This window comes from Sciurus carolinensis, chromosome 2 (genome assembly GCF_902686445.1).
Source record: "Sciurus carolinensis chromosome 2, mSciCar1.2, whole genome shotgun sequence".
NCBI lineage: Eukaryota > Metazoa > Chordata > Mammalia > Rodentia > Sciuridae > Sciurus > Sciurus carolinensis.
The window spans coordinates 21,837,602-21,854,355 of NC_062214.1; the positions used below are offsets into that span (position 1 = coordinate 21,837,602).

At 45.2% G+C, this 16,754-nt stretch overlaps 1 protein-coding gene across 3 annotated transcripts in view; it reads right to left on the minus strand.

Moving 5' to 3' along the window:
- The window catches only part of Epb41l1 (erythrocyte membrane protein band 4.1 like 1), a 117,972-nt gene extending 112,136 nt beyond the window's left edge, over positions 1-5,836 (minus strand). The window contains exon 1 of one of the 3 annotated variants that reach the window (XM_047535430.1): positions 5,699-5,836. The gene's annotated coding sequence lies outside the window, so the exon portion shown is untranslated. Of the gene's footprint in view, positions 1-5,219; positions 5,352-5,698 lie in introns of those variants that run through there. The other 2 variants (XM_047535412.1, XM_047535420.1) reach the window with 2 other exon arrangements.
- Positions 5,837-16,754: the final 10,918 nt, after the last annotated feature.

Below are 16,754 nucleotides of genomic sequence, written 5' to 3' on the forward strand. Positions count from 1 at the left end.
AGACCTGTGGCTCTCAAACTCTAGTTTTCAGATTTCCATTCATTGGCAACTGAGGTTTAAGGAGAGCCCTGAGAAAGTCCCTCATCTGGGTTTCTTGAAGTTTAGGCCCCTATCCACCCTGCTGGGGCCTCCCTTTAAGTTTATTTAGCAGCCTCTGTACCTCTTTCAGTCAACAATCCTCCCCTTCTATCCTAAATAATTCTCTACCACCATCTGGAGAGATGTTTTTGAAATGCAAATTTGATCCTTCCTGGTAGGTTTAATTCTCTTCCTAGTACCCCACCACCTGCTGGATTTGGTCAAGCTCTTTAGCCTGTAACAGATCTGGCCCCAACCTTCCTCTCAGCCTTATCTCTAGCCATTCATTCCACCTGTCCCCACCACCACCACCTTTTGCTCCAAAGACATGGAACTATTGCAACTACCTTGAAGACCAAGTCAGACTCAAACACCATCTCTCTTTCTCTTCCATAAAGACTTTTCCTTATAAGTAGCCGCACCCTGACACCTTGTACATTGTCCTTATGGTACTGCATGTTTACATGTCTGCCCCTGCCCCGAGTCTGTGGACATTGTTGTAGACATATCTCTTTCTGAAGGACTAGAGCCCAATGCAAAGGCATTCAAGAATGTTGAATGTTATTATGTTGAATAGTAATAGCTAACATTTATCAAATGTTTACTATGTCCCCACACTGTACTAAGCATTCCATATATGTTGCCTCATTTAATTCTCAGAAGAGTGCTCTGAAACAGAGACTATTATTGGACCTGCTTTATAGGTGGGAAAATGAAGAAATGCAATCACTTGCTTAAGTCCATCCAACTAGTATATGGCAGACTGAATGAATCCAGAGCCAGTGCTAGCTACCCCTGCAGTAGTCCTTCCTTATCTGAGGCTTCACTTTCCATAGTCTCAATTACCTTTAGTCAACTGTGGTCTGAAAATACTAAATGAAAAATTCCAGAAATAAACAATTCATAAATTTTTAAGTTGTAGGCCATTCTGAGTAGTATGATGAAATCTCACACCATTCTGCTGAGTCCTGACTGGGTTGTGAATCATCCCTTTGTCCAATGTATCCACCCTATATAAGCCACCTGCCCTTTAGTACTTAGTAGCCATCTGATAGCAAATGAACTGTTGTATTGGTATCCCAATGGTTGTATTCAATCCTTATTTTACATAATAATGGCCCAAAGCACAATAATGATTTTGGCAATTTTCTATGCCAAAGAGAAACTGTGAAGTGCTTCCTTTAAGTGAAAAGGTGAAAGTCCTGTATTTAATAGAAAAAAACAAAACATAGTGTTTATATATATATATATATATCACACACACACACACACACACACACACACAGAGCAGTTTGGTACTATCTATGCTTTCAGGAATCCATTGGGGATCTTGGTATATATTCCTGGTGGATAGGGGGAAATTACTGAGCTGGTTACAGTGGTGCACATTTGTAATCCCAGCTTCTTGGGAGGCTGAGGCAGGAGGATCACGAATTCAAAACCAACTTCAGCAACTTAGTGAGGCCCTAAGCAATTCAGTGAGACCCTGTCTCTTAATAAAACATTAAAAAGGGTTGGGGATGTGGCTCAGTGGTTAAGGGTCCCTGGGTTTCATCCCCAGTACCAAAACAAAAGGAAGAAAGAAAGAAAGAAAGAAAGAGAGAGAGAGAAGAAGGATAATTACTGTACTAAGTACAATGTCCATCCCAATACCTTCATTTGACCGAAGAAGAAACATGCAAAAAAAGGGAAAGTGATTCGTCACATAACAGATCTTTAAGTTCCTCATTCAATGCTCTTCCTCTTCTCATTCTTGCAGAATCCTAATCCAGGAAGACACAGAACACAAACTAGACTGTGTCTCCCAGGGAACTTTCTCCTGCCTTCACTACAGCCTGGGGAACACAGTTCAGGGTGGGAGGCTCAAATCTATAACCAGGAAATACAGCAGTAAAAAAAAGACAGATAAATGTTCTTAAGAAAAGTCTGCAACCTGCTTAGCTAGTACATTGTTAGGGCTTGAGGGGAAACTTTGGGTGTCATTTGGTACCATCTCCCATTTTATAAATCAATTCACCAGACAAATTTATTGAACAGAAGTCATAAGCTGTCACTGTGGGGGACAGTAGGAAGATTAATAAGCAAGTTCCTGTCCAGGTGGCATTTCCAGTCTACTTAGGGGAGACAGACAACTAACAAGTTCATGTGTAATTACAAATTCTCATAAGCCCCATGAGACAGAGAACTCAAAGAATGTATAACAGGAGAAACTGACATCCTAGGGAGTTGGCAAACACCGCCCACTCCAGAGAATGACCACAGGGCTGAAATTTGAGCAGGGAAGTCTGCCAGGATAAGAAGCAGAGGAAGAGTGTGCTAGACAGAAGGAACAGAGTGTGCAAAATCCCACAGGCAAAAGTTCTTGGCGCTTGAGTAAATTAAAAGGCCAGACAGTGTGTGATTTCAGAGAGGTGGGCAGGGAATGGATCTTGCAAGACTTTGTAGGTCAAGGTAAGGGTTGGAGACACTGAGCGGAGCAAGAAATCTCATGCTGAGAACCTGGCCAAGAGCAGACACTGTCAGAATCACTGCATTAGTTAGTAAAGGAGTGATTTGTCCAAGATCACAAGGAAGACCTGGGACTTGAAACCAGACCCCTACCTACCAGGTAGGGCTGTGGCTTTACTTCTCGTACATGAGGCAGAGGACAGGAGGAGGATGGGGCTTTTCAGGTGTTTCAGCCTAGAGGAGGGTCCTGACTCCCTGTCTGCACTTCTCTTGAGCTCCAGAGTTATGTCAGAATCACCTACTTTTGTTAAAACATAGATTTGGGCCCCACCCACAGATTTTTTTATTCTGTAAGTCTGGCATGAGGCCTCAGAATTTGCATTTCTAATACACTCCCAGGTGACCTTGCTGCAAGTGGTGAGCCCAGTACACTTTGAGAACCATTTCTCTAGGCAAGAGTGAAAAGGAATTGCGGATGATAAGTGGGGACCATGGTTGGGATCCTTGGAGACAAATGAGTGAATTCCTACATCTGGGTAACAACCAGACAAACTAACACTCGGAGCAAGGGAAGGGGCCTCAAAGACCCCAAATCAAGCCCCCTAGCTGCCCCCCAGATAAACTAAGGATTGGGGAGTTTAGACCCTTTAACATAAGAGATGCTTAATAAAATGCACTGAGTGAACAGATAAACGCATAAAGGGTTTGATCAAAGTCAAAAGGAGACCCCTGGACCAAAACGCAGGCAGGGTTCCTGAGCTGCAGGACAGAGCCTTTCCCATGCTGGTATTCAGGGAAGGAGACAACAAGCTTAGTTTTCCCCAGCTTCTGCAGTCTTTGGCAGGGAACATTTTAAGAATCACAGAAATCTGCTGTTGGCCCCCAATTCTATCACCCATCCACCTTCCTTCCTTTTACACTACCAGTTCCCTCCCTTTCCATTCCAAATTTTGTGCACTTATTCTGGCAAACCAAGCAGCAAAGGGGGAGGTGAAGTTATAGGAAGAAGAACTGGAACTGAAGGAAGAATTCTTGCACTCACATATCCTTCTCCCAGAACAATTCCTTCTACAAGATTCTGTTTCTCTGTATCCTTATATTCTTGTCAAACCCCAATCTATCTACATTTCAGTACCAGTATCTAAAACCCACAAAGCCAGGGACTAAATTTCTAAACTTCCTTTTCACCCAGTTTTTCTAAAACAAAGTGGTCTTGAGCAGAATTTTTCTTTTCTATTCCAGTTGGCAGTAAAATGGCACTTTTCTTGCAAACCCCCATACATAGACTCACTAACTAATATACAAACAGCTATACATACATAAAAACAAATATAAAAACAGACAAACATATATATTAGAGATGCCTTATTCACTGTTCATTGATAAAATAAACATATGTACCCAAAATGCACAAGAAACACACAGGGGAAACATACACATGCACACAGAATACAGATCTTGAAATGCATGCATGCCCCAATACATGGGGAAAGGTGTAGACACACCCAGAGACATCTCTCAAAGTAGCTAAGTCTCCTGAGATGGGATTCCTTGGAGTGGAGGCACTGGCCCTTTAAGAGAGTGATTCTCCTTCTTAGTCCTTTTAGAGCACCTGAGCTGCTGCTCTGCCTGGCATGGTGAGGGTGGGAGAGCTGCTGACTTGACCAGGCTGGGTCTGGCCCTGGGTCTTTTGCCACGACAAGGAAATTGATCTCTGAACGCACTGGGTCACCAACCTGAAGACCGCTGTCGCTGCTACCACCACCCAACACCCACGCCTTCACACACCCACCATTCCACACCCATCCACCCACCCCCTCAGCACACACACACCCAGGATTCAAGCAGGACACGCCCTCCGCTCCAGCTCAGCACAGAACGCGGGCTCCACTGTCAGCCCAGCTCCCTCCGGCCCCTGGGGTGTGGCTGCCCACCTGCCAGCAGGGAGTCTCCGCCCGGCTGGGACGCCCCGCCACCGCAGCCACCCACAGCCCAGGCCAGGTGTCCGGCTCCGGGCGATGGCAGCGCCTTGGCCGCCGCTCCCACCCCTTCCTCCCGGCAGTGCGGAGACAAAGCCGCGCACACGCACACGGGGGCTACGCGGGTACACACCCGCCCTCACACGCTCACACTCGGGGAGTCACACTGGCGTGCACACAGCGACACGCACACACACACAACCCGCCACAGGCTCCAGCCTCAAGTGAAGCCACTGGCACACACCCTCACCCAGATGTACACACACTGCTACACATTCGGACACACCCTCTCGCAGACACATTCACAGATAGACACGCGCAGACACACAGACCCTCACCCAGTATGCACATACCACCCAGCCCCAACGCGCGGAGACATGCTGGGCACACACCCTCACTCATTGATGCACACCCGGCGCACACACGCACGCGCGCACACCGAGTATCCACTTGCACAGACCCTCGTGCACACGCGCGCTCACACCCTACACACACCCGGAGACGTGGACTCCGACACACGTACACGCGCTAGTACCGAAAGGCAGAGTCGAAGCCCGGAGCTCCCAGGGCCGGCGCCCGCCCCCCGGAGCCCGCCGCCCGCCTGTCAGAGCTCTAGGGTCCGGGCCAGAGCCCGCAGCGCTCGGCCATCGCCCTGCCGGCGCACTCGAGCTCCGGCGCCGTGGGCTCCCCGGGGCCCGCAGGAGGGAGGCTAACCTGGCGGCGGCGGCGCCGCTGCTTCCGGGCTCTGTATGTCCCTCGGTCCTGGCGTCCGGTGGCAGCCCAGGCGGGCTCCGAGGCGCACTCGAGCTGCGCAGAAATGCCCCGCTCGCTCTCTCGCTCCTTCGCTCCCTCCCACGGCGCTCAGCCCCCTCCCCGTTACCCCCCCACACCCCTCTTCCCCCTCCGCCCCGCCCCGGCCCGCTCCCCCGGAGGAGGCGGCGGCGATCCCGACTGCCCAGGCAGCGGCGGGCAGACGAGCGAGCGAGGAGCAGCGGTGACCGCCACAAGCCCGGGAAGCTCGGAGCCGCCGGAGTCGCCGGAGCCGCCAGATCAAGCGAGCTGGGACTGGAGCCGCACGTTGGGGGGAGTCGCGCCGGCCCCCGGGGAGGGGAACAGAGGAGGGGGCTGAGCCCCTTGAGCTGGCCTGGAGCAGAGGTTCGCCGCCCGCTTCCCCACGTGGGCCGGGCACCTACCTGAGCCGCCACGGACCTCAGAGGCTGGGGACAGCAGCCAGGAGGGGAAGAGGACAAGACCCCACCCCGGGCCTCCTAGCCCTCGCGGTCCCAGCCCCCACCTCCTCTCAGGTCTCTGCCAGCGCCGACCTCGGTTTTCCCTGGTTTAGAGGACGGGAGCTAGGGGAGGTGCTCCGGGCTAACCTCGCGGCCCGGCGCCCGGCTCGCCGGCCTTGTCTACCTCTAGCGGGGACCTGGACGACGCCCACCCGCCTCCACGCCGCCCACCTATTGTTCCCGCGGCCAGAGCTCGCGAAGGATCGCGCCGCGCATTTCAGCCAGTCTCAGGTGGTAGCACCTCTGGACTCCCGGACCTCGCTAGGGGCTGTGCCTTGGGCCTGGGACCCTAATAACCACACTCCACAGGCCCAAGGTACACCCAAAGTAAAGGGCTTCTCTAATCTAGGGTTTTAACTACCATGGGCCCTTATAGTACCCGTTCAGGTCCTGCTCTGAACATAGATAGACTCGGACTACCTAAAGGGAGGAACTAACCCAGTACATACAGCAAGCCCAAGATAGCATCGGAAGAAGGTAGGGCACCAATTAGTGTCCCGGTCCCGCAGATGAAGAAACCACGGGAATTCCTGACCTAGGGCTCCTGGGGCAGGGCCAGGTCCTCCAGAAGTGCAGGAAAAATAAGTCTCCTTTTTCAGACTCTAAAGCAAAGAAACATGAGTAAGAAGCAAATGTCACGCTCTTGCAGGGTTTTTACTGGAAGTCCAGATATATGCAAAGGTCTCCTAAATGCAGGCTCCTTTTCCACTTGGCCCTGAACATGTCTAAAGTGGCAGCCATGATTCTTCCCATTTTGCGGGTCCTAGGTCTCTACTCCAGGCAGCACAAAGCCAATGTGAAGTCCAACAATTCTGATTCATACCTGTGGTCCCAGCCTCTAGTATAGGATACTTAGGGCAGATTCAAAGTGGGCAGCTGAGAATATAAGTCAGAGAAGGGAGGCCTGGTTTGGACTGCCAAAGATTTCCATATAATAAGAGGGCAAAACTAAAGGAGCTAAGACCCCAATGCAGGACTTAGCATGACTTGTCTACGTTTGTTCTGTAGTATGGCTTGGAAAGTCCAGGAGGGAAAATATAATTAATCATAAGAATGAATAACTCACTTGTTTGGAACAACTTTTCATATTCCAGGCATTGTTCTAAGAACTTTACTTATTATTGTCATTTAATGGGCACAGTAACACCATGGGATAGAGGATATTCTCATCCCAACTTTATACATATTTAAAGGGAAACAGAAAGTCATTACACAGCTTACAAAGTGAAAGAGCCAAAATTCAAACCTGGGGAGCTGATTTCCAAACTTACACTGTGTGTGTATGTGTGTATGTGTGTGTGTGAGTATGTGTGTCGCTGGAGATCAAACCTAGGGCCCTGAGCATTCTAGGCAAGAACTCAAGTACTGAGCCATATCTCCAGCCCTTTTCCTATTGAGACAGGGTCTCACTAAATTGACCAGGTAGTTCTTGAATTTGTCTTCCTGCCTCAGACTGCTGGCAGCTAGAACTATAGGTTAGCATCCTTGCACCTGATCACGCTTGCGAGGAAAGAGTATTTGAACTCCTAGAGCAACCATCATAATAGGACTGAATTTATTGGTGTTTTCTGTCTCCCTGTAGGTTCTTGGTACCCAGGATGGCCATATAGGCCTAATTTGCTTAACAACTACTTGATTTATGAGGCTAGAGTGTAGGGTGCCATATGCAGGACTTGGTTGCAATACCCTCGCCTCTGCTGGGGATTTTTTTGTTTGTTTGTTTGTTTGTTTGTTTGTTTTGGGTGCTGGGGATCGAACCCAGGGCCTTGTGCTTACAAGGCAAGCACTCTACCGTCTGAGCTACCTCCCCAGCCCCTCTGCTGGGGATTTTTATCAGTTGTTGCTGATGAAGCAGAGACGGTATGAAACGCTAGTCAAATCATGAAATTGGAAGGGACAGTGAACACTCTGGAAACCAGAATAAGCTTCCAAAAGATCTCAGCAACCTTGAAAATTTGAACTAGAACTAACAAGATGAGGTGCCAGACAGAAAAAGTGTGAACTTTTAGGTTCTTAGGTTCAAGTCAGAGAAGTTTCACAGAACTTCCTAAGATGATGGAAATGTCCTGACTGCATTGTTTGTTATGATGGTCACTAGCCATCTATGCCCACTGAGCACTTGAAAATGTGTGAAAGTACAACTGAAGAACTGCATATTTAATTTTATTTAATTTAAAGTACTTTAAATTTAAATAACCAGCTAGTGACTGCTGTATTGGACAATGCAGTTCCAAATGATAAAGTGCTCAAAATTTAGTACAGAAGAATCTAGATTGAGTAGTTTCTGTGAAAATGATTAAAAGATTTTTGTTGATCTTTAGTTCAGTAATGTAATGTAACTGGAAAGAGAGAGAAGGGAGGAAGGAAGGAAAGAGGGAGGGAAAGAGGAAATAAAGTGATCTGCAGCATCCACAGAAACCAGAAGTGAGACCATCTCTGTGTTGCCCCAAATAGATCACAGCTGGACCAGAGGGTTCATCTCTGGGCCCCACATTCTGTCACCCTGGAGCATGTTTAAAGGAAGAGGCCAGAATGTTGGGGACATAGATATCACATGATGTAATGAATATATAAGTAGCCTGGAGAAGGCAAAGTATAAGGAAGGTGTGGTGTCTATCTCTAGTTATCCGAAGGGCCACCATATAGAAAGGGATGTGATGTGTTTTCTATTATTTAGGACTGATAAACAAAACAAAAATTCTATGTAAGTGAACCCCTAGTGATCTTCTAATGGAAGAATTCATGTCAAATTTATCTTTCGGATCCCCTCAGCATCTGTTCCACATGAACAGTGACTATAAATTTGCTAACTGAATGAATAGGAAGGAATTCCACTTCAGCTCCAGTGGGTGGACAACCAGCTCTCTATAAACAACTCTATAAGAGTCAGCACTACCCAAAAATGGAATGGACCATCTTGTTTATCAATAAACATATTCAAAGAAAAGATAGGCCCTTCACTGGGAGACTGAACCAGGAACCAGGTGATCCCTCCAGTTGAAAACTGGACCGGTTCTATTAGGAGGGGAAAGACAAGATCAAGGCTGTTTCCAGACCATCAAGTGACTGGATATATAGAACAAATTGGTGGGGAGGGGCCAGAGGCAGGAAGGACCAATTAGGAAGCACTGCAATAGTCCAGGAGAGAAGAGAACAGACCGGGTGGATGTCAGTGGGAATGGAAAACCAAGGACAGGCATGGCTTGAAAGAAGCACTGGTACTAGGCTGGGAATTAGGAGCTGCAGGTCCTAGTCCTGCCGCTGGCATTAACTTATTGTGTGATCTCAGATAAGTCCCTTACCTTGGGTAAATCCTTTCCCTTCTCCAGATTTCAGTGTCCCTATCTATGAAATACAGAATAATATCCAAAGTCCCTCCTAACTCTGGATTCTGTGAATGGCAGAGAGATAATGAAAGATAACTAGAATAATGTATTAGAAAGTCCTTGTAAGCTTCAAAGTAATAGTTTCATTAGTCTCATGACTATTACTATTCCAAAGGCAGTCTGATAGGACTTGGTGACTGGGCTTGAGGAGGGGACAGAAAGAGTCAAGTGGACGCAAATGTAGGGGAGATGAGAGATAAGGACCTCAGAACTTTTGGAAGGGAGCTAATATTATCCCTCCTCCAAGATCTTTGAAGACAAACAGTGCTCTGTGCCCTGTCACCTCCTGAACAGCTTCCTCATTCCTTTGAGCCACACCCCATACTTGACTGAAAGAAGTAACCAGTCCTAAGAAAAGTTAGACTATATCTATCCCCTACTCCTTGGTGTGTGTGTGTGTGTGTGTGTGTGTGTGTGTGTGTGTGTGCGCGCACGCACGCTCACGCGCATGCTCTCATTGGGGATTGAATTCAGGGTTTTGTACGTGCAAAGCACATTATTTACCACTGAGTTACACCCCCAGCCCTCTTTTTAATGTTCACAAATGAGCCTTGGTCTGGACCTTTCCTTAAATAAATCATCATCTTATATGGAGATAGTCAATATTACTGAGCACTTAGTATATGGTAAGTACTTTACTTACATCATTTCTCACCCTGGGAGGTAGTTCTACTTATCCCCATCTTATAAATGAGGACACGATGGCTCATGGAAAGCTCAAACTTTCCTGAAGCCACAAAACTTACAAGGGGGATTCCAATACAAGCCTGTGTGATTTCAAGGCTGCATTCCTAAAGACTTCCAGTACTTTACTATGTATTTTTGCAACAACCTAGAGAAGAGAACTAGATCAGTGTTGTCTCCAATTTCCTGCTGGGGGAAGTGACACTGGGAGAGGTTAAAATCAGTCACTTGACAAGTTAGTAAGACCTCCCATAGTGCAGTTTGGTGCTTTTTCCACCTCCCAGAGTTTTCCTCTCTGCAACTTCCAGGGCCTCTCTGATCCTCCTAGGCCTGATGGGTAGAGACTTGCCCAGCCTATTTAAGGGAAGGATTTTTACTTGTCCTTTTCATGCTGGGGGGAGGGAAGCAAAAGGTTTTTGAAAGGTGAAAGTGAATTCCCACCTCTTCACCACCAGCACCAACACACACCCCAGCCCAGGGCTTTGTGGTGATAGGGCTGAAGGCTTACACAATGAGTCATGCAGGGCTGACCTGCCAGAGTCACCCAAGCACAAGGTGCTAAGCTTAGTTTAGAGGGGTGAAAAAGTAGGCCATGCTTTCTCGTTCCCAGAGCGTGATTCAATTGCATCTTATGTCACTTACTCATCTCCTCTTCAAATACAATAAATGTTTGGGGAATGTTGTACAAGGCCTTGGGGGCAGAGGGGATATATGATGAAGAGTGCATCCCATCCTTCAGAAAGACAAGACAATGTGGAACAGAGTAATACCATTTTCCCTTAGGATTTGTTGGGGATTGGCTCCAGGAACCCCCATTGTGGAAAACAAAATCTGCGGATACTCAAATTCTTTATTAAATGATGTAGTATTTGCATGTAGCATGTGCACATCTTCCCATATACTTTAAGCCACGTCTAGATTACTTATAATACATAATACAATACAAATTATATGAAAAAATTACTATACTACATTGTTTAGGAAATAACGACGATAATATTTTTGATCCCTGGTTGGTTAAATCTGCAGATGTGGAACCCACCAATATGAAGGACTGACTGTATATATTTATAAAGAATGATGGGGGCACATAGTGATTCGTTCCAAGGAGAGAAGCTCCGGAAAGAGCTGAGATTAAAGAGTGAGTTCAGAACACAAAAGAGACAGAGTGCTCTCAGGCAGTTTGAATGCATATCCCTCCAGTTTGAATATATTTGGGTTCCATCTAACAGGCAATAGGGAGCCATGGAGCACACTCTAGGGTGGAGAAAAACTGAGTTTGAATCCAGGCTCTGCCCTTTCTCATCTGTTTGATACTGGGAAGGTTACTCAACCCATGTGGTAATAGAATTCTCTACTATTTGCTCTTCCTTTTAGCCAATAAGTGGATTATACCTCCTAGCCAGTTGACATGTGACTTTAATACCCTCCAGAAGAAGGAGTGTGCTTCTTTAGCTCATCAGTAAGCTTGACCACGTGACATAGCATGGCCAATGAAGTAGAAGCTGGAAGAGTCCTGTGTCAGTTCTAAGCAGAAACTAGAAGAGCCATGTTTCAATCTAAAACTTTACCCTTTCATTTCTCCCACTGAGATGCTGTGTCCTGGATAGGAACTATGCCTTCAGCCTGGATCCAGGACTTAAAAGGCACATAGAGGAGAGCTGCAACCACTGATAATGCAATGTGAAGAAGGAAACTGTGTTGTAAGTCACTGAGGTTCTGGGGTCATTCACATCATAACTTAGCAAATGCTGATGGGTACACCCCTCTAGATTATGAGTGAGTTTAGTATTATCTACCACAGAGAACTGTTGTAAGGATCAAATAAAATTACCTCTCTGTGTGTGGTGGCACACACCTGGAATCCAAGAGACTCTGGAGGCTGAGGCAGGAGGATTGAAAGTTCAAGGCCAGTCTCAGCAATTTAGCAAGACCTGGTCTCAAAATAAAAATAAAAAAAGAACTAGGGCTGTAGCTCAGTGATAGAATGCCTCCGGACTCAATCCCCAGTGCCAAATAATTAATAAGAATACTTCACGTGAGGCTGGGGTTGTGGCTCAGTGGTAGAGGACTTGCCTAGCATGTGTGAGGCACTGGGTTTGATTCTCAGTACTACATATAAATAAATGAATAAAATGAACATACATAACCATCTAATATATATATATATATATATATATATATATATATATATAATACTTCATGAAAAATGTATAATCATTTCACCAAAGATTTGTATTATAAAATGACTACTCTGTACACAAATATATGAAAATTTGATTAATAAAAGAAATGACACTTGCAAAAGAGTAGGAAAAAATGGGGTAATGGGTTGAGTAAAGTCTCCCCAAGCATTCAGGTCACCCTAGAAACTCAAAATATGAACTTATTTGGAAATATGGTCTTTGCAGATGTAATTAGTTAAGAATTTAAAGAATAACTCATCCTGGATTTAGGGTGGGCCCTAAATGCATTGATGACTGTTCTTATAAAAAGAGGAAAAGACATATGGAGACACAGAGAAGAAGACCATGTGAAGATGGAGGCAAAGCTTCAAGAGATGTGTCTTCAAGCCATATTGAGACTGCTGGCAGCCCCAAAAGCCAGGGAGAGGCGTGGGATGTTTTTTCCCTCAGTCTCCAGAAGAAACCAAGCCTGCTGACAGCTTGACTTTTGGCCTCCTCAATGGTGAGAAAATAAATTTCTATTGTTTTAAGTTACCTAGTTTGTGGTAATTTGCTATGACAGCCCTGGCAAAGTAGTACAGATGGATTATTTAAAAAATAATACTGAACAATTGGTTATTCATTTGGAAAAAAACAAAATTGGATTCCTGCCTCATAGCATACATGAAAATAACCATAAGTTAGATGAAAGACCTAAATTTGAAAAGCAAAACTTTGGAATTTTTAGAAGTAACTCGAGAAAATTACCTTCAGGACATCAAGATAGGAAAATATTTCAACAAGACACAACAAATCACTGTATTTTTTTGAGTTCTCCACAGAAACAGACTGATAGGATGTGGTGTGTGTCCATGCGTGCATATATGTAGAGACAGAGAGAGAAAAAAAGAGAAATTTCTTATAAGAAATTGGCTTACCTGATTATGAAAGCTAAGAAGGTCCAAGATGCTCAGTCAACAAGCAGCAGATCCAGGAGAGCCAGTGGTTTACATCTTTTCTGAGACCAAAGACCTGGGAACAAGGAGAGTCAACAATATATATTTTAGTCCAAGTCAAATTCCACAGCAGAAGAGCTGAGCATGGTGGCACATACCTGCAATCCCAGTAATTCCAAAGATTGAGACAAGTTTGTAAATTCAAGGACAGTCTCAGCAACTTAGTAGGACCCTCAGCAACTTAACAAGACCCTGTCTTGAGATAAAAAATAAAAAGAACGGGGATGTGACCCAGTAAAGCACCCATCTAGGTTCAATCCTCCGTACAAAAAAAAAAAAAAGAACTTTAATCCAGAACAGAAGACCATGTCCCAACTCAAAGATGGTTAGAAGAGACAAGCATGGTAGCACAATCCTATAACCCCAGCTACTTGGGAGATTAAAGCAGGAGGATCACAAGTACAAGGCCATCATGGGCAACTTAATAAGACCCTATTTCAAAATTTTAAAAAAATATAAAAAGGACTGAGGATGTAGTTCAGTGATAGAATGTCCCTGAGTTCAATCTCCAGAACAAAACAGAAAAAGAAAAAAATAAAGGAAGAAATAGATGGTCAGAAGAAAGAATTCTTTCCTCCACCCTTTTGTTCTATCCAGACCTTCAATGTATTGAATGAAGCTGATGCCAGGAGAGGACAATAAGCTTTACTCAGTTTACAGATTCAAATGCTAATCTCATCCAGAAACACTCTCATAGACACACCCATAAATACTTTTTTACCACATATCTGGGCACCCCATAGCCCAGTCAAGTTGACACATAAAATTAACCTCCACACAAATCAAAAATAAAAAGAACTAATAGAGTTAAATGTAGAAATTTTGTGTATCAAAAGATGCCATAAAGAGTGGCACATCTCAGCAACTTAGGAAGCTGAGGCAGGAGGATTGCAAGTTCAAAGCCAGCCTCAGCAACTTAGCAAGGCCCTAAGTAACTTAGTGAGACCCCGTCTCAAAATAAAAAATAAAAACTGGTGCAGTAGTACACACCTGGAATTCCAGTGGCTTGGGAGGCTGAGGCAGGAGGATCATAAGTTCAAAGCCAGCCTTGTCAACTCATCAAGGCTCTAAGCAACTCAGTGAGACCCTGTCTCTAAATAAAATACAAAAAGGGCTGGAGATGTGGCTCAGTGGTAGAGTGCCCCTGGGTTCAATCCATGGTACCAAATAAATAAATAAGTGAAATAAAATTTAAAAATTAAAAATAAAAAGAGTTGGGGATATGGGCTGGGGTTGTGGCTCAGTGGTTAATCACTTGCCTTGCATGCATGAGGCAATGGGTTCAATCCCCAGAATGACATAAAAAAACTAAATAAACAAAATAAAGGTCCATCTACAACTAAAACTATTTCTTTTAAAATTTTATTTAATGTCTGGGGATATAGCTCAGTTGCACAAGGCCCTGGGTTCAATCCCCAGGATCACAAAAAAAAAAAAAAAAAAAAATCTTATTTAAAAAAAGAACTGTGGGGCTGGGGAGATAGCTCAGTGGTAGAGTGCTTGCCTTGTAAGCACAAGGCCCTGAGTTCCATCCCCAGCACCAAAAAAAAAAAAAAAAAAAAAAAAAAAGGAGCTAGGGATGTGGCTCAGGGGTTAAGTCTCTCTGGGTTCAATCCTGGTATTGGAAAAAAGAAAAAAGAAAAAGCTGTAAAGAGAAAAGATTTCCTCCTCACTAGGAGGAAATCTCTACAATACTTTTGACTGACAAAAGATGAGAATTCATCTTTAAATCTGAGCTACATCCCCAACTCAGTGGTAGAGTGCTTGCCTAGCATGCATGAGGCCCTGGGTTCAATCCCCAGTAGTGCAAAAACAAAACGAAAAGGGCTAGGGGTATAGCTTACTGGTAGAATTCATGCCTTGCATGTGCAAGGCCCTGAGTTTGAGCCCTAGCACTACAAAAAAGAAAAGAAAAGAAACCTAATTCATTCTATACCTTGGAGGACTGATTAATTCTCCCAAAGCACACAACTCCAACTGGACCCTCTCTTAAGGCCCTCTGTGGTATGTCCCTATTTTCAACTCCTACCACTTTGTGTGTATGTGGTGTTGGGCATCAAACCCAGGGCCTTCCATAAACACTCTACCACCGAGCTACAGCCCCAGGCCTCAGCTTCTACCACGCTTGAGCAGACCCATAACTTTCACCCTGTTCCTATTCAACCCTTGCTTTGTCCACTACAACCGACTGCAGCAACCATGCTTGGCTACAGTTTCCCTTTTTTCTGATAATAATCCCTCCCTTTTCTTAGAGATCTATGTTTTTCATTCATACATAGAACCCTGTATCCTCCAACAGAATCTATATTCCAGGTCACATAGATTAATCAATTCAAGTGGCCTAAACTGACCCCATTATGATCTTCTCCCCAGAGAAGATCATACCTTTTCTGCTAAAGGTAGCAGGCAAGAATTTCCTGTTTTCTTCTGACCTCCCTTATTCAGACCTCTCTTGGGGAGTCTAGTTCTTTCTACCTTGTAATATGATTATTCTTATATTCTCTGTGTGATGGTTTCATCTGCTGCTCTCTCCAAGCACTCAGTTGTAACAAGTATTTTCTGATTACCTTTACATGCAGACATTGTGTTATACTCTGAGGATACAGAGCTGCGGCGTAAGGCATAACCCTTATAGAATGGTTGGTTGAATGAAAGTGCTCCTCTGGACCTAACCCAGTTTATCACAGGGGATTTGAGCAGAAGAAAATAAGATAGAGTTCAAAATCATTAGCCGGGCATTTAAGACCTCCTACAGTCTGTCTGGGCCTAGTTTTGTCTACCCTACTCACTGTCATCTCCAGCCAAACTGAACTGTTTGTGGTCCTGGACATTCTGAGCTGTCCCTTGCTTGTGAATGTGTATCTTCCAATCTCTCCTCTGGTTTTTCTCTTTCATCCGGGCCTTCCTCATTCTCCATCACATTTAGCCCTCTCTGTCTTTCACTTTTATCTCTTCTCACCTCTCTTCTCCATTGTTCACCATTATTCTTTCCCTTTCCTTCCTTTTTGCTCTTTTTGCTTTGAGGTCATTTTTGACACCTCCCTCCCCATCCCATTCTTGTCTCTTAATTTTCCTCTCTTTTATTTTCTGACCGGCTTCCCTCTCTACCAGGGACCTGCCAGTGCCATCCATGGATGTGCACAGTCCCTCCCCCTGGGTGCAAAAAATGATTGGACAAATCTAAATTAAACAGCTTTTAGATCATATCACAAGAAGCCCTCAATGTGGAGTGCAAAGGCGAAGGGGAGGAGTGGAGGGGGAGGGGATTCTGGTGGCCGAGAAGAGGCTGCCTAGCGACTGCTGGTGAATCCATAGAGCATAACATGCCAGTTATCTACCTCCAATCCACCCCAGCTCCTCCCTTTCCTCCTTCTGATCAAAGAATTAGGAAAAGCCAGAACTGCAAAAATTCTTGACATTCATCTACAGTCTCCATAATTTTATAGCTGGGAAATTGAGGCAGAGAACAGGGATGCAACTAGCTAATGTCAGCCCTCAAGTCAGTGGCTCAGCAGGGACTGGAATGCCAGGTCTCCTGCACCCCATACCAGTGAGCATCCTTTCACTCCACTGCACCGCCTTTCTTCCTCTTGGCACTGGGCACTTGTGCCTGTCTATTTACCCAGACTCCTACCACACCAGACTTGGAATCACATCTGATCCCACAACTCCTCTTAGTGTGTATAGGAGCCAATAAAGTGGGGGCAGA